This window comes from Schistocerca piceifrons, chromosome 1 (assembly GCF_021461385.2).
Source record: "Schistocerca piceifrons isolate TAMUIC-IGC-003096 chromosome 1, iqSchPice1.1, whole genome shotgun sequence".
In the NCBI taxonomy this organism is placed as follows: domain Eukaryota; kingdom Metazoa; phylum Arthropoda; class Insecta; order Orthoptera; family Acrididae; genus Schistocerca; species Schistocerca piceifrons.
Window position 1 is genome coordinate 1,100,821,343 of NC_060138.1, and position 21,339 is coordinate 1,100,842,681.

Genomic DNA, 21,339 nt, shown 5'->3' on the forward strand with positions numbered 1-21,339 from the left:
AGGCGTAGGTATTTTCGTCAGAACCAACAACCACTCCTCGCCTCTCTCACTTACGACTTTATAAGCCGTTACTGTATCCTTGCACATGCGTCATCCATTGACAGTATGTTCCTTTACTTGCCCCCATATGATGCACTTGATGAGGAAGCCTTCACCGACCTTATTACACAGCTTCCCCACCCGTTCATCATCTGTGGTGATTTTAATCCACACAATGTGCTATGGGGCTCTGCAATTACCTGTCACAAGGGTGGAGCAATTGAGAGGCTTCTCCCTTCGTCATCTGCATACTTGCTAAATGCGGGACAGAGAACTCATTTCTGCACAGCGACTGGGTCGTTCTCTGCCATTGATCTCCCGCTTTGCTCTCCAGCTCTTTCCCACAGTGATCAATGGGAAGTGGTCGATGACTTGCGGGAAAGTGATCACTTCCCGATCTGGATTCACCTGCCAGATGGCGTGGGCCCCGAAAGGAAACCGCCGCGATGGGTGGTCAGTAGAGCCGACTGGACACTTTATAGGCAGTTGGCACAGTTCGAACACTGTGCGAATGTTGAGGCATGGGTGGATCATATTACCAAAATGGTCCACCACGCCGCTGCAGCATCCATTCCACACTCCACGGGCCAACAGAAGATGCAACCTATCCCTTGGTGGAATGCCGAATGGCGCTCTGCAGTCAGGACCATGCGTGTGGCTCTGCGTAGATTCCTGCGTCGCCCAACTGCCGAAAACCTTGCAGGCTTTTGGGTGGCGAGGGCAAAGTGTCGCCGAATTATTCGAGAGAGCGAGATGACATCGTGGCAACAGTTCCTGAACACTATTAATCGTTCCACCAAAAGTTCCATTGTGTGTAAGACCATCAGGCGAATGTCTCGGAGAGGAACTAGGTGCCCCACGGTTGCTGTAATGAATAACGACACTCTCCAGGCCGATCGGAGCGGGCTACCAAGGAGGCCTGCAGAGAGCTGGAGGTGGCACAGTCCTATTCCCTTGCAGGCTGTCGTTCCTGCACTGCTTGCAGTTGTGGGAGGAAGAATGGCTGACGGTGACGGCCAATAAGCTGGGTTGGTGAAGTCAATTACTCGACCGTGGCGTTCCTGCTACCTGTTGCTCAGGCGGGATGAAGTGACCATCACGCGTCTTCGGACTGAGCACTGTCCTCTCACAGCTTTCTATTACGGCGGGAGGATTCCCCGTTTTGTGATGCTTGGGGTGTGCACATTTCTGTCCGCCACATTTTAACGAAGTGCATTTTATACCGTGATGCAAGGGCGGAATCAAAAATTGGTGAGGATCTGCCCTCTATTTTATCTGATGATGAGACGAATGTAACTCTGGTTTTAAAGTTTTGCGATATGTCTGGACTCTGGCCTAAAATTTTAGGCCGGAGGTTTTAGTGTGTTGCAGAGTGGCTGGCTCCTCCCTTTTTCCTTGCGGTCAGCCAGCCACTTCCATCTGCTATATTATTTTAGCTCCTTCTACCACTTTCTTCCTGTGCCATTGATGTTTTACTAGTGACGCAATGCTTCTTCTCTTGCTTCGGTGTGGGTACGCACATAGTTTTCCAACCTTTGTTACCCGTGTTTTACGTTCTGTTTTGTCTTCCTGTTGTGGATATTTTCCTGACACCCGCCTCAACCTATTTTTGCGCGGGCGCTGAAGACCTTGCCGTCGTGCGCCCATGCAAACCTCTCCATCCATCCATCCATCCATCCATCCATCCATACATCAGCGATAACCGTCATTTCTAGAGCAGAGTGATCTGGGGCGTTGTTGTGGAGAGGAATCCAGCCGGTGACGATCTTTATAATGTCCAAAATGTCGTGCAATATATTGAAAACTAATTTACGCAGACGTGCCAACTCTCCCGATTTAAGCGGGAGACTCCCGATTTTTCCTTCTTCCTCCCGATCTCCCGACCGTGAAGACCAATCTCCCGTTTTTCAGAGCAGTTTCAATACTTTCCTTACTATTTGAAAATCCTGCGCCTTCGATATATTGGTGGATGACAAGGTATGGCTGCTACTTGACTATGTTAACTAGCGAAAGTGAACACTTAGATACAGAAGTTGATTTTCCCGCTCTCAATTCTGTAACTTTCAGCTGGAAGAAACCAACTTGGCAGCAGAGAGAATTGATATTCAGTGGGCGTTGGTAGGTCATATGAAATCGGCGGAGGGGGTTCTTCAATATGATAAACTTGCAAAGGTGATGCTGGCTATTTTGTCAATTCCACATAGTAATGCGGAATGTGAGAGAATTTTTAACAAAGTTACAAAGAGAAAAACTCAGTTCAGGTCCTTGCTTCCAGAAAAGTCTTTAGAGAAATTTTTAATTTTAAAATCAGTTCAAAAAGACAAGTGCTTTGAGCAGAAATTTAGTTCAGGGTTTTTGAAGAAGGCCAGGTCAGATACGGGTGTGCTGAATAAGTAACTACCGTAATCAGACAAATTCAGACTGATAAACTATTCAGATTATTTTCAATTTGGGAAAGATGTCTTTCGGATATAAGATGCGATGCAAATATGGGTTGCATTATGAAATGTAAAAGTGTTGTCATTTAGCAATGATTTATTCATGAAAAAAGTGTGTTAATGTCAAAACAGAAATCTAATAGACCTTAATTTGTTTTCTCGGATCGTAATTTCGAACTGTAGTTCTCTTGATAGTGCTTCACTTGAATGTGTGTGAATCCAAAGAAGCCTGCAGAGCTCATCATTTATGTTGTTCAGCATGTTGAATGATAAATTATACAGTCTGAAGGCTCAGGTATGTCCATTATTTAATATTTACATGTAAATAATAAAGCATATGTAACTGGGTTGATACAGGTAATGAATTACTGCAACTTTAATCGTCATGGATGTGTTTTAACTCACAATAGTACACCGCTAAAATTCTCCTGATTTTTCACTTTTTAAAGTTGGCAAATCTGTGTACGAATGATTCTCACTTTCTTTCTCTATCACCTCGACTTTAAAACGCGGGTCATCGAGCACCCGCTTCTCATGGGAATCCCTGTACTTGACAGAGATGTATTCCCTATCGGATTTTATATTGAATATGCGGCTGAATCAGCCCCACTTCTAAATATAATCTGTCATAAATCCCTCGAACAAAAAACCGTCCCAGCAACACAGATAACACTCGTCTACAAGAAGGGTAGTAGTAGAAACGATCTACAAAAGTACTGTCCAGTATCTTTAACATCGATTTGTTGTAGAACCTTGCAACATATTCTGAGCTCAAACATCAAGAGATACCTCCTCAGTGCCAACCAACATGGATTTTGGAAACATCGATCATGTGAAATCCAACTCGCAATTTTGTCGCTTGACGTACTGAAAGGTTTGGATCAAGGCAGTCAGGTAGATGCGGCATTGCTTGATTTATGAAAAGCATTTGATTTACTACCACACCTAAACTTACTGCCAGAAGTTCGATCATACGGGGTACCAAGTGAAATTTGTGATTGTATGAGGACTTTTTGGTAGCGAGGACACAACTTGTTATCTTGGATGGAGAATCATCGTCAGATGTAGAAAATAGCTCTGAGCACTATGCGACTTAATTTCTGAGGTCATCAGTCGCCTAGAACTTAGAACTAATTAAACCTAACTAACGTAAGGACATCACACACATCCATGCCCGAGGCAGGAGTCGAACCTGCGACCGTAACGGTCGCTCGGTTTTAGCCTGTAGCGCGTAGAACCGCACGGCCACTCCGGCCTGCTCAGACGTAGAGGTAACTTAGGGTGTGCGCCTTGGAAGTTATGATGGGACCCTTGCTGTTCATGTTGACCTTGCAGATGATATTAATGGTAACCTCAGACAGTTTCCAGATGATGCTGTTGTCTATAGTGAAGTAGTCTTCGCTGCATAAATATTCAGTCAGATCATGATAAGGTTTCAAAATGGTGCAAAGATTGGCAAAGTGCTCTAAAGGTTCAGAAATGTTAAATGTTTGCACTTCACAAAACGAAAGAACGTAGTATCCTTTTGACTGTCATATCAGTGAGTCACTGCCGGGGTCGGCCAACGCATACAAATACCTGGGTGTAACACTCTGTAGGGATACGAAGTGAAATGATCACATAGACTAAATCGTGGGTAACGCAGGTGGTAGATTTCGGTTTATTGGTAGAATACTGGGAAATGCAGTCAGTCTACAAATGAGATTGTGTACAAATCACTCGTGCGACCAGTCCTAGAATACTGCTCAAGTGTGTGGGACCCGTTCCGGTTATAGGGGATACTGGTCGTATACAGAGGAGGGCAGCACTAATGGTCCCAGATTTCTACGGCCGGTGGGATTTATGTAATGCTGAAGAAACTGAACTGACAGACTCTTGGAGATCCCTATTCCGAGTAAGTCTATTAAAAAAGTTCGAAGAACCGGCTTTTAAGTGATTCCTCTAGGAATATACTACAACACCCTACGTATCGCTCACATAGGGATCGTGACCATAAAGTTAGAGTAATTACAGCACGCACACAGGCATTCAGACTGTCATTTTTACCGTGCTCCGTACGTGAATTGAACGGGAAAAAACCCTGAGCTCGGATTATGAAAGGATAAGGAAGGAAGTGGACTATGGCCTACTCAAAGGAACCATCCTGGCATCTACCGGGAGCAGTCTAGGGAAACCACCGGGATTTTAACCGTTTATTATTCAGTAAGTTGTCACGTTTACACATGCGCAGAAGTTAGTGAACATTACAAAAAAGTATTAGTTAAAGGCAAATGTACATTAAATGTGTTCTATCTCGGAAGTCATTCGGAACAGAGCATACGTCAATGACAAGTTTTCTGATTTAAATGAACTTTGTTATTATATCCCTGAATGTTGACCATTCCTTTCGGGACACCCTGTATTAAAAAAACCAATGGCAAGCATGCTTAGACACTCTCTATACACACATTTTCCATGTGTCTTTATGGAGAACAGTGAGAAACCGCCAACCATCGAAGATAGTATGCATTGTGCCACCTTTGTGTATGCCCGGGGAAGTTATCCGATTTGATCAAATATCCGGCATTTTCGAAGTCTTTGTCCGGGGTCGGAAATTTAAAAGTTGGCCTGCCTGCCTATTTTCTCCGCGGGTCACGATCGACGACTTCCGTCGGTCTGCTGCTTTCCGGCTATGGCTTATGAGGGGAAAACACACACACACACACACACACACACACACACACACAACCAGCAGCAGCGCACTACTCTCTCTCTCTCTCTCTCTCTCTCTCTCTCTCTCTCTCTCTCTCTCTCTCTCTCTGTGTGTGTGTGTGTGTGTGTGTGTGTGTGTGTGTGTGTGTGTGTGTGTGTGTGAGGGGGGGGGGGGGGAGAGTGTATGAAAGCTTGTGACTAAAGAAGGAAACTGATTTGTACCTCACCGTGTCTCAATACTACATTCAGGACATGTCTGCGTGGAGGAATCTAAATGAGCGGCCTAAACTATATCGCTGTGGAATTTAATATCCACAAGCACCGACCCTTTATTGCATTATTTCTCTCTGCTGCACGCAATGCATGCAGCGTCGGCATCTAGCGTGGTTGAGCGCCAGACCAGTAATACAGACGTAGCACGTCTGCAGTCCTAGTTGATCACAGGGCGTATTTGCTGCGCCCCTGCCCAGCGATGTCAGCGTTACGTCACATTGTTCCTGTTTTATCTGTTTTGCAATCCATTCATCTTTTTCCCCTCTCTCATTTTTTCCTACTCTTGCTCCAAATTTTTGCCCCTTCTTCTCGCAACCATATTTTTCTTCTTTAAGAGCTACAAGGAAACTTATGTACGCGACCCAAATTTAAAGAATGACAATCGTTTCCACTTGCTGTTATTTTAAATGAGTGCTTTATTTAGCTCTACAAGCGAGACTCGAGTGTGTGTTCATTCTCAAATGCTCGAGGAATGTAGACACAACATCCTCGCAAGTATAAGGGCTGTGCGTAAGTTAAACTCCTATCTATTAAAAACAGAAAAATAGATAAATATTTATATACAGTCTGTGCTTAGATGTCGACATTACTTCTGCACATAGTCGCCACCTAGATTCAAAAATTTACCGTGCCGTGACATCAGCTTCTTTATCTCCTCGTCAAACAGTGATGCCGCCTGGTGCTTCAGCCAGTTGCTGATAACATTCTCGAGCTCATCTTGGGGAACAGGCATAAGTCGCTTGGTGAGGACGCTGAAAAATCCGTCAGCCAAAAAGTCGAGAGTTTCCCTTCGTTCGATTTGGAGTATGGGGTGACTCATTGTCTTGAGGGGGAAAATGATTCAGTAGGTAATCATCCTGCGCCGTTTATTTGGACTCACCTTCGGAGTTTCATAAGAATGTCGCAGTAAACGTGCGATATCACGGGGTGGTTCGCGTTATTCTCATGAAATCAGTTGTCAAAATTCTTTGCGATCCGGAAAAGTGTAACTATCATTTTGATGAATGAGACTGGTAGAACACTTGCCCGCCCGCGAAAGGCGTAGGTCCTGAGTTCGGGTCTCGGTCCGGCACACTGTTTTTAATCTGCCAGGAAGTTTCATATCATTTTGCTGTTTGACAAAGCTGCTTGAATCTTTTGGGCTTCTTGGAAGAATAAGTATCCATCTACTGTTTGGACTTTTCCTAAGTTTCAGAGTTCATGTACTGCATCGATGTCTCGTTCTCAGTAACGATTCTGTTCAGAAAAACGTCTCCTTTTTCGTGGTAGCGCTGAATGAATGTCAAGTCCGAACCAATCTTGAAGCACTTTAACGCAGATTAGACATTTTGTTATCCACCGTGCACAAAACACAGGGTCATCGAATGTTTCTCTGACAAGAGCGTAGTTCTTCATATCCGAGGCACATATTCAGAAAGTTTGGACACTGTGAATCGACGTCCCACACATTCAATTTCGTCCACACGTTGCGCAAGTTCATCAGTCGCATCTGCCTTCTTCGAGCACTGTCCTCAAGCACATCTGTGCGAAAGGCCTTGAATATTCTACTCACTCCCTCAAGACACCGTAATTCGTAACCTCATACCGGTACAACCGACACAACGTATAGTGAATCTCGGCGTCTTGACTGCTGATTGCAGAAAGCGAATGACAGAACGTACCTCGCAACTGGCAGAAGACGCAATAACACCGTCCATATCAGTCACTCTAACGCAACAGAGGCCTGAGTGAGTGCAACGTGCCCTTCAGTCTCCTTTCCCACTCACGCAAGCCTCATGAAGCTACAAGCATTGTTTTTTATTCGTCGATCAGAGGTTAATGTGTAAATAGCGCTCGTATGCGACAAAGATCACGTGCCATGCACCGCTATACAGTTTATATATATATATATATATATATATATATATATATATATATATATATATATATATATATATATATATATAAACTGTATAGCGGTGCATGGCACGTGATCTTTGTCGCATATATATATATATATATATATACTAACGAGGGTGATGGATCCACGTGTATTGTGGACTTGAGAATGAGTACACACTTGAAACCAGCGGTTAACAAAGTATTCATTTAAGTCTGGTTGAAACATTGTCATTCTTTAAATTTATCGAGGCTGTGAGACCCACCTAGAAGTGACCCGTATTACTGAACGGATGTAGGTTGCTACTCTCCAATATTCTGGAATCGTATTTGTACGAGTCATGTTGAACGGCTGCTAAGTGAATCTCTTGGTTGTGTTACCAATTACTATCTGCAGTATCATCGTCAGGCTGCAAAAATCACCTTCGCCTGTATGCGTCTAATCCATCATGATTTCGAACATGGCTATTCTGGCACAAGTTTAAAACATGTAAGGCCAAACTTCTTCTAAATCCTTATCTTTGAAATGTCAAATAGGCGGTTGAAGATCGAGCGTGTGTGATGGATGTCGGTTGCCAATTTTGTGGCTCTGAGCACTATGGGACTTAACATCTGAGGTCATCAGTCCCCTAGAACTTAGAACTAGTTAAATTTTTGCAAGCCTCCAGCACGGGAAGAATAACTTTGTCACTTACTGTTGATCACAACGTGTATCCACTGTGATGTAGTCTATGGGCGTAGTGCTGGTGCATGCTATTGACACCACAAATATGCTCCTTTCTAGCCGGCCGCTGTGTCCGAGCGGTCCTAGGCGCTTCAGTCCGGAACCGCGCTGCTGCTACGGTCGCAGGTTCGAATCCTGCCTCGGGCATGGATGTGTGTGATGCCCTTAGATTAGTTAGGTTTAAGTAGTTCTAAGTCTAGGGGACTGATGACCTCAGATGGTAAGTCCCATAGTGCTTAGAGCCATTTGAACCATTTTCTCCTTTCTATCGGAGCATCGCTGGCCACACCAATGAGACAGAAGAAGGGAAACACTCCCACAGAAGTTTTTCGGGCCACCGTCGGCGGCCGGTTTTCAAATAGATCGACACACGGACACGAGGGCAGTTATACGCCGTGCTACGTTCCAGTCAACGCCTAGTTTACAGCAAGCAGCAAGAGGAGTACCGTTTCCGTGACAACGGAGTTAGCGCAGTGTCTAGCACACTGGACTCGCATTCTGGAGGACGACGGTTCAATCCCGCGTCCGGCCATCCTGATATGGGTTTTCCGTGATTTCCCTAAATCGCTCCAGGCAAATGTCGGGATGGTTCCTTTGAAAGGGCACGGCCGACTTACTTGCTCTTCCTTCCCTAATCAGATGAGACCGATGACCTCGCTGTCTGGTCTCCTCCCTCCAAAAACAACCAAGCCCAACAACGGAGTTAAAGACAACTCTCCAAATTAATCTGCAAGTCCCCCATCTCCAGACATATAATAATATTCCAACAGTGCTACAAGGGAGTCTGTTGATCGAACAGTGCTACTAGAAAGGGTTTCTATTCAGCAGTTCTTCGACTTGAATTACCAACAAAAGATCTATTTCATCACATGTGTTAGACTGGTTCTGTCAGTGTATACAGGGTGAACATTAATAAAACCAATAAACTGCAGAGACGGATTCCTGGCTGGAAATGGAAGAAATCATGTCCTATTAACATGTCCACAAATGCGTCGTTGCCACGGTAGATGGCACTGACGAATGGAAGTTCCTCTGACCACATGTCCAGTGTTCCGCATGTGTTGCGGGCTGTGTGATTGACGCAGCGTACTGTAAGCAGTAGAATGGCCCGGTATTCATGTCGGGCCGGCCTGATTGGCCGAGCGGTACTAAGCGCTACAGTCTGGAACCGCGCGACCGCTACGGTCGCAGGTTCGAATCCTGCCTCGGACATGGATGTGTGTGATGTCCTTAGGTTAGTTAGGTTTAAGTAGTTCTAAGTTCTAGGGGACTGATGACCTCAGAAGTTGAGTCCCATAGTGCTCAGAGCCATTTTTTGTCGGAAACAAGCCGAGATAGTGTTTGCAGATGGAATCGGTCGAAAGGCAGCATGGTTATACCAAAACAAGTACCATCACAGAGACCAACCATGATGAGTCCTTTCAGACAGATGAAACTGCAGGGAGGCGGCGGACTGTGCGTACACCAGATTTGGAGGACCTGGTTCTACAGGATATTGAGACGAACCCTACTACACGCACAGGCAAGTGGCCCGCCAGTACCGTTTAAGCCAAAGTACGATTATGTGTATGCTACATGACAACCACTACTATCCCTATCACCTGCAACGAGTGCAAGGATTATCAGCAGCGGATTTCTCTCTGCGGAAAGGGTTTTGTCGATGGTTTTTGCACTAGGCCATCACAATTATGGGATTTTTGTCGTCAATCCTCTTTACAGACGAAGCATCCTTTACCTGAAGTGGCATCATCAATCTACATAATCGTTATCTGTGGACTACAGATAAGCGCGGGCAATATTTGAGGCGTCTCATCAGTATCGGTTCATAATCAGTGTGTGGACAGGGATTCTTGGTGACAACATACTTGGACGGGTTATTATTCCAAAGCGCCTCGACACCTCAACTCCACCTTTCCGGGCGTTGGATGGTATGCGGATGCCCTGTTGCATGGTCTGGTCTGCTAGATCACCGGACGTACACTCAGTGGATTTTTACCTCACGGGGGCATCTGAAAAGCGTTGTGTATGCTGAAGCAGAGTCTTCAACATAGTGTTCACAAAGCCTGTGACGCTATTCGGAGAGAGGCCGAACGTGCGAAAGAGTGGGGCAATCCATGATGCGCCTTTTGAACGCGTGCATTGCGTCCCATGGATGCCACTTCTGTTGTGACACAGATACGATGCCGCTTTATAACGTGTTCCGGGACACTAATTATACTTATCCATTACGGATATTTTAGAACGGTGACTGTATATTGAATGTAAATAAGTTACACAAAACTGCAACCAGTCACCTTTTTTTTGAATAATTATGTTTTATTCCATGAACCGGTTTTCGAACCTTTTCAGATACATCTTCAGATGGTTTCAGGAAGTTACTTCATTATTGCTAGTATAATGCTGCGTGTTGGCTCTATGACAAAAAGATGGAACACACTTTAATGTATCGCCATGAATATAGCTTATCTGTCGATATGGATGAAAATTTAGTTTTTTACTTTTCGAAAACCGGTTCATGGAATAAAACATAATTATTCAAAAAAGTGACGTTGCAGTTTTGTATAACTTATTTACATTCAATATACAGTCACGGTTTTAAAATATCCGTAATAGATAAGCATGATCTGTTGCTACCACGCCAGGTAATTAGAACAATGCGCGAATTTCGGCAATGTAAACTGAAACTGCCGAAAACCGTCTCTCAGAAAACGTGAGTCCAAATTATATCAGAATAAAGTCAAAGCATGTCAGCCAAGATAGCAAAAGCACGATATGAAATTATTTGGTTAAAAATTGAAATCAGGTCTCTTTACAAAAAGAAAGATCTTCTCAGTTCAAAGCTGTACAATATGCACTTACAACTAAGCCAGAAACTTGTTGCTCATATATTCATGGTCTTTTTAGACTGTCAATGTCAACAAAGAACGTATTATCATCTCACATACACCGGAGAGAAAGATAAATGCTCTAATTTCAAAGAATGCAGTAAAGTCCCCCAGCATCTCTTAGCAAAAAGAACATACGTTTTTTGATAAAGTAATCAATACTACAGAAATGTGCTTGAGTAGTAATGAATTAAAGCTGTTAAATAAAAGCCTTAAGCACAACATTACCCCCTCACTAAAAAAATCAACATTACAGACCTAATAGTTAGCACAAAAATTGCACGCACAGCAGCTAAACTGAAACACAATGAACAAAATGCTATAGCTCATAAGGCAAACAACATCATTATGAGAAGCATTCACCAGAGCAAAATGTACAATAGGATGAATATTGAACATAAGACATTATGTGACATAAACAAGAAACTTTCAACTGAAAATGCCCTCGTTGTCAGAGCAGACAAAGGCAACGCAGCTGTTGTCATATATGAATCAGACTATATTAGCAAAACTTGTGAATTCTGCAGAAATAATAACATAAAGGAAATAGCATATGACAATGGGTAGAGCTGAAATCTATGAACTCATAGAGGTCCTGGAGCTTATATTGTCACACAATTACTTCCTGTTCAACAACAAGTTTTACATTCAGTAAGATGGACTGGCAATGGGTAGTAGTCTTGCAGGCTTGCTAGCAGACATATATATCAATAACCTTGAAAACAAATTTTTTAGATCCCAAACCCAACTAAAAGATAAGCTGCTTTATTACAAACGCTATGTTGATGACACTCTCATTCTGTTCAATGGAACAACAGAAGAAATAGATATAAAGTATACAGCCATACAAACAGCTAAACAGCTTTAGTCCATCACAATCACTATAACTTTTATACATATACCTTTAGCTAAAATAAACAGAATCTACTCTTGCTAATACCCCAGATGACGTTAACATAACAACAGAAAGAAGTCAACAGTTCATCTGAAGGTTTGTTATTAATTTAAAGGTCCTACTCATACAGACAGCTGCATCTCACTGCAGATACACTCCTGGAAATTGAAATAAGAACACCGTGAATTCATTGTCCCAGGAAGGGGAAACTTTATTGACACATTCCTGGGGTCAGATACATCACATGATCACACTGACAGAACCACAGGCACATAGACACAGGCAACAGAGCATGCACAATGCAGGCTGCTATTCTCCCATGGAGACGATCGTAGAGATGCTGGATGTAGTCCTGTGGAACGGCTTGCCATGCCATTTCCACCTGGCGCCTCAGTTGGACCAGCGTTCGTGCTGGACGTGCAGACCGCGTGAGACGACGCTTCATCCAGTCCCAAACATGCTCAATGGGGGACAGATCCGGAGATCTTGCTGGCCAGGGTAGTTGACTTACACCTTCTAGAGCACGTTGGGTGGCACGGGATACATGCGGACGTGCATTGTCCTGTTGGAACAGCAAGTTCCCTTGCCGGTCTAGGAATGGTAGAACGATGGGTTCGATGACGGTTTGGATGTACCGTTCACTATTCAGTGTCCCCTCGACGATCACCAGTGGTGTACGGCCAGTGTAGGAGATCGCTCCCCACACCATGATGCCGGGTGTTGGCCCTGTGTGCCTCGGTCGTATGCAGTCCTGATTGTGGCGCTCACCTGCACGGCGCCAAACACGCATACGACCATCATTGGCACCAAGGCAGAAGCGACTCTCATCGCTGAAGACGACACGTCTCCATTCGTCCCTCCATTCACGCCTGTCGCGACACCACTGGAGGCGGGCTGCACGATGTTGGGGCGTGAGCGGAAGACGGCCTAACGGTGTGCGGGACCGTAGCCCAGCTTCATGGAGACGGTTGCGAATGGTCCTCGCCGATACCCCAGGAGCAACAGTATCCATAATTTGCTGGGAAGTGGCGGTGCAGTCCCTTACGGCACTGCGTAGGATCCTACGGTCTTGGCGTGCATCCGTGCGTCGCTGCGGTCCGGTCCCAGGTCGACGGGCACGTGCACCTTCCGCCGACCACTGGCGACAACATCGATGTACTGTGGAGACCTCACGCCCCACGTGTTGAACAATTCGGCGGTACGTCCACCCGGCCTCCCGCATGCCCACTATACGCCCTCGCTCAAAGTCCGTCAACTGCACGTACGGTTGACGTCCACGCTGTCGCGGCATGCTACCAGTGTTAAAGACTGCGATGGAGCTCCGTATGCCACGGCAAACTGGCTGACACTGACGGCGGCGGTGCACAAATGCTGCGCAGCTAGTGCCATTCGACGGCCAACACCGCGGTGTGTCAATGTGTTCTTTTTTCCATTTCCAGGAGTGTACAATAACCCTGTATCATTGATTCCTGGGTATTCATGCTAATGCCAATCATGATAATTAAAAAAAATGTCATGAACTGCCTGTATTATACGTAATATACACATAGAAATAAGATATCAGGTCACCTGAAGTTTGTTCTTGTAGTAATTTATTTATTCATTCATTTTATTTTGTGCTCTCATGTAATCGCCAGTCTGATTAAAATATTTGCGCTTATATCGACTTTAATACATGTAAAGAAGAACAAATTACATCTCTGTGCAAAGAAGCCTATGCCACCTCTTTCTCTCAAGATCTTTGTTACAAGCAACAATTGTAAAGCGCTTGCTGGATGCTGGAAAAGTTTCGCTGTCAGAGGGTAAATCAATATAGTTTGTGTGGAAGTGTGTGTAGTGATATAACAACTGGACATCAAAATGGAGGCAGACAGATGGACACTAACCGAAAAAAGCCGCATATACTGCCGCAGTGTAAAAACCTAAATTTACATCCATATCGACAGATAAGCTATAGTCATGGCGATACAGTAAAGTGTGTTCCATCTTTTTGTCATAGAACCAGCACCCAGCATTATGTTAGTAATAATGATGTAACTTCCTGAAACCATCTATAGATGAACCTGAAAAGGTTCGAAAACCGGTTCATGGAATAAAACATAATTATTAAAAAAAGTGACTGGTTGCAGTTTTGTATAACTTATTTACATCCAGGACTAATTGTTATTATCACACGCACACCGCCCATTTCCGGACACACGCCCATAGGACTTTTTTCCTCTATTTCCATTCAGGAATCCTAACCTGCAGTATTTCGGTATTATTAATGTTCACCTTGTATAACTGTACGTAAGCTCTGACCCACAATCACAAGAAAGAAGTTCTATAACAAGAGATAAATATTCATTTTTACTGTAAACACATTGCTTCGTGGCAGCCATAATAATTTCCCTCTAAATGTTACTGGGAGAGTACTGGAAAGTCTGCCCGTTAAGTGAGTGTGCCATATGCACCACACCATTTAGCATCGAAGAGAATCCTCTCAAAGGCCTTGCGGATGGGTGAAGATTACCCAATCAGCCGCCAGCTACAGCGAAATAAGTTATCATCCCTACTCGACAGGACCTGGAAGCGACAACTGCGCTGACAGCTAAGACCTCGTCCCAAGGTGCAGTCGTGTGTCAGTTCGGACGTAAATGAACGTAAGCTCTCATCACTGCCCAGTTAAAATTCGAGTCGGAAAGTTCATCTTCAGAACATTCGTACGTACAGCCTCAGAAATGATACGTTACACGCCGTAAGTTGTAAATTTGTGCCATCATTCACGTGTGCCTACAGTGACGGGAAGACATTTCCCCGATTTGTAGCGGAGATCAGGTCGTTACGACTTTCCCTTTTGTTTGTTCTTTGTCATTTGCAAATTTCCCTTAGAGGCCTAGCGACAGCGACGATGTATAATTAAGAGGTGGTGGTGGTGGTGGTGGTGGTGGTGGTGGTGGTGGTATGGCGGTCGACGCCCCCGCCCGCAGAGCTGAGCAGACGCCCCCTTCTCTTCTACCCTCGCTACTCTTAGCTTCCCCCTCCCCTCCTCCTAGTCCTTATTTTATCAGCCTTCAGAGCGCGGCAGAGAATTGCGCTGCAAGTTTGATGCGGCCGCGCCCCACCTGGTGAAGACCGCCACAGCCTGGCGCAGCCTTCCTCATAATGCCTGTACCACACGCTCCATTGGCGACTCGTGCTTCCCGTATTGCCACAGCGTCTACTATCAGAGCCTTCACTGTTTTAAGAGTTCTTCATCCTACAACTTCGTTAGACAAAATGTTAACCACTTCCTTATGGGCCCACAATGGTCTCTTGCGAGTACTGTAAATCAAGGGTAGTCAACCTTTTTTACCTACCACCCTCTTTTATATCTCTGGTAGTAGTAAATTTTCTAATCGACACCGGTTCCACAGTAATGATTGTTTGTAAAGTATGGAAGTAACTTTCTTTTATAAAGTTTATAAAGCAGCGATCAGCAAATCAAAGCATATAGCAATAATTACTTACAAATACTTTATTTCAAAATTATATGGAAGTGTGTTCAAAATGTTTCTGAAATGCCTACCGCCTACCTCTCACCATTAAAGTTGGAACACCCACTAGTGGGCGGTAGGGACTACGTTGCCCATGGTGTACCAGGAATATCACGCTGTCATATTGCTATCAACCGCTGGCGCAGCTCGTAGCAGTGGAGTGGTGTATATGTGACAACCGGTTGTATGGAACTGAATCGACTTCCAGACGTCACGCAATGCTAGAAAGGAGATATCGCGTTGGACTTCGTCATGAATGAAGTTGTCTGATTTGTTGATGTATTAACGCAGACTGTCGAATGGGTCTGCAAGGAATGGTGTTAAATTTGCAGCAGTGTAACACGCCGCTAGAATAGTGGCCGTAAAAACAAAAACGTAGTCTGCTTCTACCGAGGGAGGAGGCAAGAGTTACGTCTCCTCAGTGACAATTGTGTGGTGCAAAATTTGGCAGTTGACCCTAAATAACGAAAAGTGAAGTCATCCACGTAAGTGCTAAAAGCTATCCGTTAAACTTCGATTACACGAGAAATCAGTCAAATCTAAAGGCCGAAAATTCAACTACATACCTAGGAATTACAATTGCTAGGAACACACAGCAAATGTTGTGGGGAAAGCTAACATAAGACTGCTTTTTATTGGTGGGTCACTTTGGAAGTTTAACAGATCTACAAAGGAGGCTGCCTACACTACGCTTGGCCGTCCTCTTTTATAATACTGGTGCGCGGGATGCGATCTTTACCTTATAGGACTAACGGAGTACATCGATAAAGTTCAAAGAAAGGCAGCACGTTTTGTTTTGTCGCGAAATATGGGAGAGTATGTCACTGAAATGATACAGCATTTGGGGTGGACATCATTAAAACAAAGGCGTTTGTCCTTGCGGCGGCATCGTTTCAAGAAGGTTCGATCACCAACTTTCTCCTCCGAGTGCGAAAATATTTTGTTGACGCCAACCTACACAGGGAGAAACGATAATCATAATAAAATAAGGGAAATCGGAGCACACACGAAAACGTATAGGTGTTCGTTTTCTTCTGCGCGGTGTACAAGATTGGAATAATAGAGTTATTGGAATTTGGTTCGATAAATCCTCTGCCAGGCACTTAAATGCAATTTGCAGAGTATCGATGTAGATTCGTTTCATGCACCACAAGAATCGATACTGTTACTGAATGTAGTAGATCCATATCGACCAGTTTCCGTGCGAACATAGCAAAGGGAGTAGCATGCGCTGGGTATTTGGAGTCTAGTACCTCGCAAACGACCATTGCTCGCAGCGGTACAAAAAGCTACACATCTTCAGTACACTTAAAGTAGATTGTAATAATTCCAATTCCAGAGAAAACAGGTGCTGACAGGTGTGAAAATTACCAAAGTATCAGTTTAATCAGTCATGGTTGCAAAGTACTAACACGAATACTTTACTAAAGAATGGAAAACACTGGTAGAAGCCGACTGCTGGGCGAAGCAATACTTGACCCTGCGACTAACCTTAGAAGATAGTCCAAGGAAAGGCAAACCTGCGATTATAGTATTTGTAGATTTCAGGGTTGTTGTCTATCCCCAATGTTATTCAATGTGTATATTGAGCAAGCAGTAGAGGAAACAAAAGAAAAATTTGGAGTAGGACTTAAAGTTCAGGGAGAAGAAATAAAAACTTTTGAGGTTTGCCGATGACATTGTAATTCTGTGAGTGACAGGAAAGGACGTGGAAGAACAGTTGAATGGAATTGACAGTGCCTTGAAAGGAGACTATGAGATGAAAATCAACAAATGCAAAACAAGATAATGGAATGTAGTCGAATTAAATCAGGTGATACAGAGGGAATTAGATTAGGAAATGAGACATTTAAAGTAGTAGATGAGTTTTGCTATTTGGGCAGTAAAATAACTGACGATGCTGGAAATAGAGAGGATATAAAATGTAGACTAGCAATTTCTGAAGTAGAGGAATTTATTAACAGCTAATATACATTTGTCAGGAAGTCCTTTCTGAAAGGATTTTTATGGAGTGTAGGCAGTTATAGCAGTGACAAAAACATGGACGACAAACAGTTTAGATGAGAAGCGAATAGAAGCTTTTGAAATGTGGTCCTACAGAAGAATACTGCATATGTATAAATCACGTAACTAATGAGGTGTTGCTGAACAGAAAAGAAAAGAAAAGAAAAGAAAATTGTTGCACAACCTGCTGAATAGAAGAAGGTATACGTTGATAGTACACATTCTGAGTCATCAAGGGATCACCAATTTAATATTGGAGGGAAATGGGGGGGGGGGGTTAAAAATTGTTCAAATGGCTCTGAGCACTGTGGGCCTTATCATCTGAGGTCATCAGTCCCCTAGAGCGTATAACTACTTAAACCGAACTAACCTGAGGACATCAGACACATCCATGCCCAAGGCAGGAGCGTTAAAACTGTGGAGATATATACAGTAAGCAGATCCAGAAGGATGTAAGCTGCTGTAGTTATTAGGAGATGAAGATGCTTCCACAGGTTAGAATAGCATGAAGACCTGAGCTGCATCAAATCAGTCTTCGGACTGAAGGTCACAATATAAAAACTCAGGATCTAATCATCAGTGGAGTGGCTTCAGCTGGACAACGCATACCCCAAAAAATTTGCATTCTTTTGGTCGCCATTATCGAGACTAGAGGCTATTTTACAAGCCATTAGCGTGTTTTTTCATGGAGGTCACTGATTTTTTGTTCTGCAAAAGCTTTATGGCATCATTTTAAACGATTGTGAAGATCAGACTTTTTTCTCCATCCCTGGCATAAGACCACCTATGCAAGTTACATAAACCAGGTTTTTTGTCCTCGCTGTTTCAAAAGATTGCCACACAAGCTTTCTTCGTTTTGGCATACCAAAACATATTTATTTTCCTATCGAAAATATAATATTATTCTCAAATAAATCTAATTTCTGTGTACTTTCTTTGTACGACACGGGAAGCATGTTATAATATGGTTAAGTTTTTCATTTAAACAAGAAAAAATCTTAAGTTTCTTGCAGTTGAATGTTTATTTGGTTTTTAACCAAACATCTTTCACCTATTCATACAAGGCATCCTCAGTAGTCTGTAAAATAATTTGTTGTTGTTGTTGTTGTCTTCAGTCCTGAGACTGGTTTGATGCAGCTCTCCATGCTACTCTATCCTGTGCAAGCTTTTTCATCTCCCAATACCTACTGCAACCTACATCCTTCTGAATCTGCTTAGTGTATTCATCTCTTGGTCTCCCTCTACGATTTTTACCCTCCACGCTGCCCTCCAATACTAAATTGGTGATCCCTTGATGCCTCAGAACATGTTCTACCAACCGATCCCTTCTTCTGGTCAAGTTGTGCCACAAACTTCTCTTCTCCCCAATCCTATTCAATACTTCCTCATTAGTTATGTGATCTACCCATCTAATCTTCAGCATTCTTCTGTAGCACCACATTTCGAAAGCTTCTATTCTCTTCTTGTCCAAACTATTTATCGTCCATGTTTCACTTCCATACATGGCTACACTCCATACGAATACTTTCAGAAATGACTTCCTGACACTTAAATCAATACTGGATGTTAACAAATTTCTCTTCTTCAGAAACGATTTCCTTGCCATTGCCAGTCTACATTTTATATCCTCTCTACTTCGACCATCATCAGTTATTTTACTCCCTAAATAGCAAAATTCCTTTACTACTTTAAGTGCCTCATTTCCTAATCTAATTCCCTCAGCATCACCAGACTTAATTAGACTACATTCCATTATCCTTGTTTTGCTTTTGTTGATGTTCATGTTATATCCTCCTTTCGAGACACTGTCCATTCCATTCAACTGCTCTTCCAAGTCCTTTGCTGTCTCTGACAGAATTACAATGTCATCGGCGAACCTCAAAGTTTTTATTTCTTCTCCATGAATTTTAATACCTACTCCGAATTTTTCTTTTGTTTCCTTTACTGCTTGCTCAATATACAGATTGAACAACATCGGGGAGAGGCTACAACCCTGTCTTACTCCCTTCCCAACCACTGCTTCCCTTTCATGTCCCTCGACTCTTATAACTGCCATCTGGTTTCTGTACAAATTGTAAATAGCCTTTCGCTCCCTGTATTTTACCCCTGCCACCTTTAGAATTTGAAAGAGAGTATTCCAGTCAACATTGTCAAAAGCTTTCTCTAAGTCTACAAATGCTAGAAACGTAGGTTTGCCTTTCCTTAATCTTTCTTCTAAGATAAGTCGTAAGGTCAGTATTGCCTCACGTGTTCCAGTGTTTCTACGGAATCCAAACTGATCTTCCCCGAGGTTGGCTTCTACTAGTTTTTCCAGTCGTCTGTAAAGAATTCGTGTTAGTATTTTGCAGCTGTGACTTATTAAACTGATAGTTCGGTAATTTTCACATCTGTCAACACCTGCTTTCTTTGGGATTGGAATTATTATATTCTTCTTGAAGTCTGAGGGTATTTCGCCTGTTTCATACATCTTGCTCACCAGATGGTAGAGTTTTGTCAGGACTGGCTCTCCCAAGGCCGTCAGTAGTTCCAATGGAATATTGTCTACTCCGGGGGCCTTGTTTCGACTCAGGTCTTTCAGTGCTCTGTCAAACTCTTCACGCAGTATCATATCTCCCATTTCATCTTCATCTACATCCTCTTCCATTTCCATAATATTGTCCTCAAGTACATCGCCCTTGTATAGACCCTCTATATACTCCTTCCACCTTTCTGCTTTCCCTTCTTTGCTTAGAACTGGGTTTCCATCTGAGCTCTTGATATTCATACAAGTCGTTCTCTTATCTCCAAAGGTCTCTTTAATTTTCCTGTAGGCGGTATCTATCTTACCCCTAGTGAGATAGGCCTCTACATCCTTACATTTGTCCTCTAGCCATCCCTGCTTCGCCATTTTGCACTCCCTGTCGATCTCATTTATGAGACGTTTGTATTCCTTTTTGCCTGTTTCACTTACTGCATTTTTATATTTTCTCCTTTCATCAATTAAATTCAATATTTCTTCTGTTACCCAAGGATTTCTACTAGCCCTCGTCTTTTTACCTACTTGATCCTCTGCTGCCTTCACTACTTCATCCCTCAAAGCTACCCATTCTTCTTCTACTGTATTTCTTTCCCCCGTTCCTGTCAATTGCTCCCTTATGCTCTCCCTGAATCTCTGTACAACCTCTGGTTCTTTTAGTTTATCCAGGTCCTATCTCCTTAAATTCCCACCTTTTTGCAGTTTCTTCAGTTTTAATCTACAGTTCATAACCAATAGATTGTGGTCAGAGTCCACATCTGCCCCTGGAAATGTCTTACAATTTAAAACCTGGTTCCTAAATCTCTGTCTTACCATTATATAATCTATCTAATAGCTTTTAGTATCTCCAGGGTTCTTCTATGTATACAACCTTCTTTCATGATTCTTAAACCAAGTGTTAGTTATGATTATGTTGTGCTCTGTGCAAAATTCTACAAGGCGGCTTCCACTTTCATTTCTTAGCCCCAATCCATATTCACCTACTATGTTTCCTTCTCTCCCTTTTCCTACACTCGAATTCCAGTCATCCATGACTATTAAATTTTCGTCTCCCTTCACAATCTGAATAATTTCTTTTATTTCATCATACATTTCTTCAATTTCTTCGTCATCCGCAGAGCTAGTTGGCATATAAACTTGTACTACTGTAGTAGGTGTGGGCTTCGTATCTATCTTGGCCACAATAATGCGTTCACTATGCTGTTTGTAGTAGCTTACCCGCATTCCTATTTTCCTATTCATTATTAAACCTACTCCTGCATTACCCCTATTTGATTTTGTGTTTATAACCCTGTAGTCACCTGACCAGAAGTCTTGTTCCTCCTGCCACCGAACTTCACTAATTCCCACTATATCTAACTTCAACCTATCCATTTCCCTTTTTAAATTTTCTAACCTACCTGCCCGATTAAGGGATCTGACATTCCACGCTCCGATCCGTAGAACGCCAGTTTTCTTTCTCCTGATAACGACATCCTCTTT

General features: G+C 43.2%; 1 protein-coding gene across 7 annotated transcripts in view; it reads left to right on the forward strand.

Annotated features, from left to right (window-relative positions):
* LOC124776245 (PH and SEC7 domain-containing protein-like) overlaps nt 1-21,339 on the forward strand; it is an 850,081-nt gene that overhangs the window by 81,770 nt on the left and 746,972 nt on the right. The window lies entirely within an intron of this gene.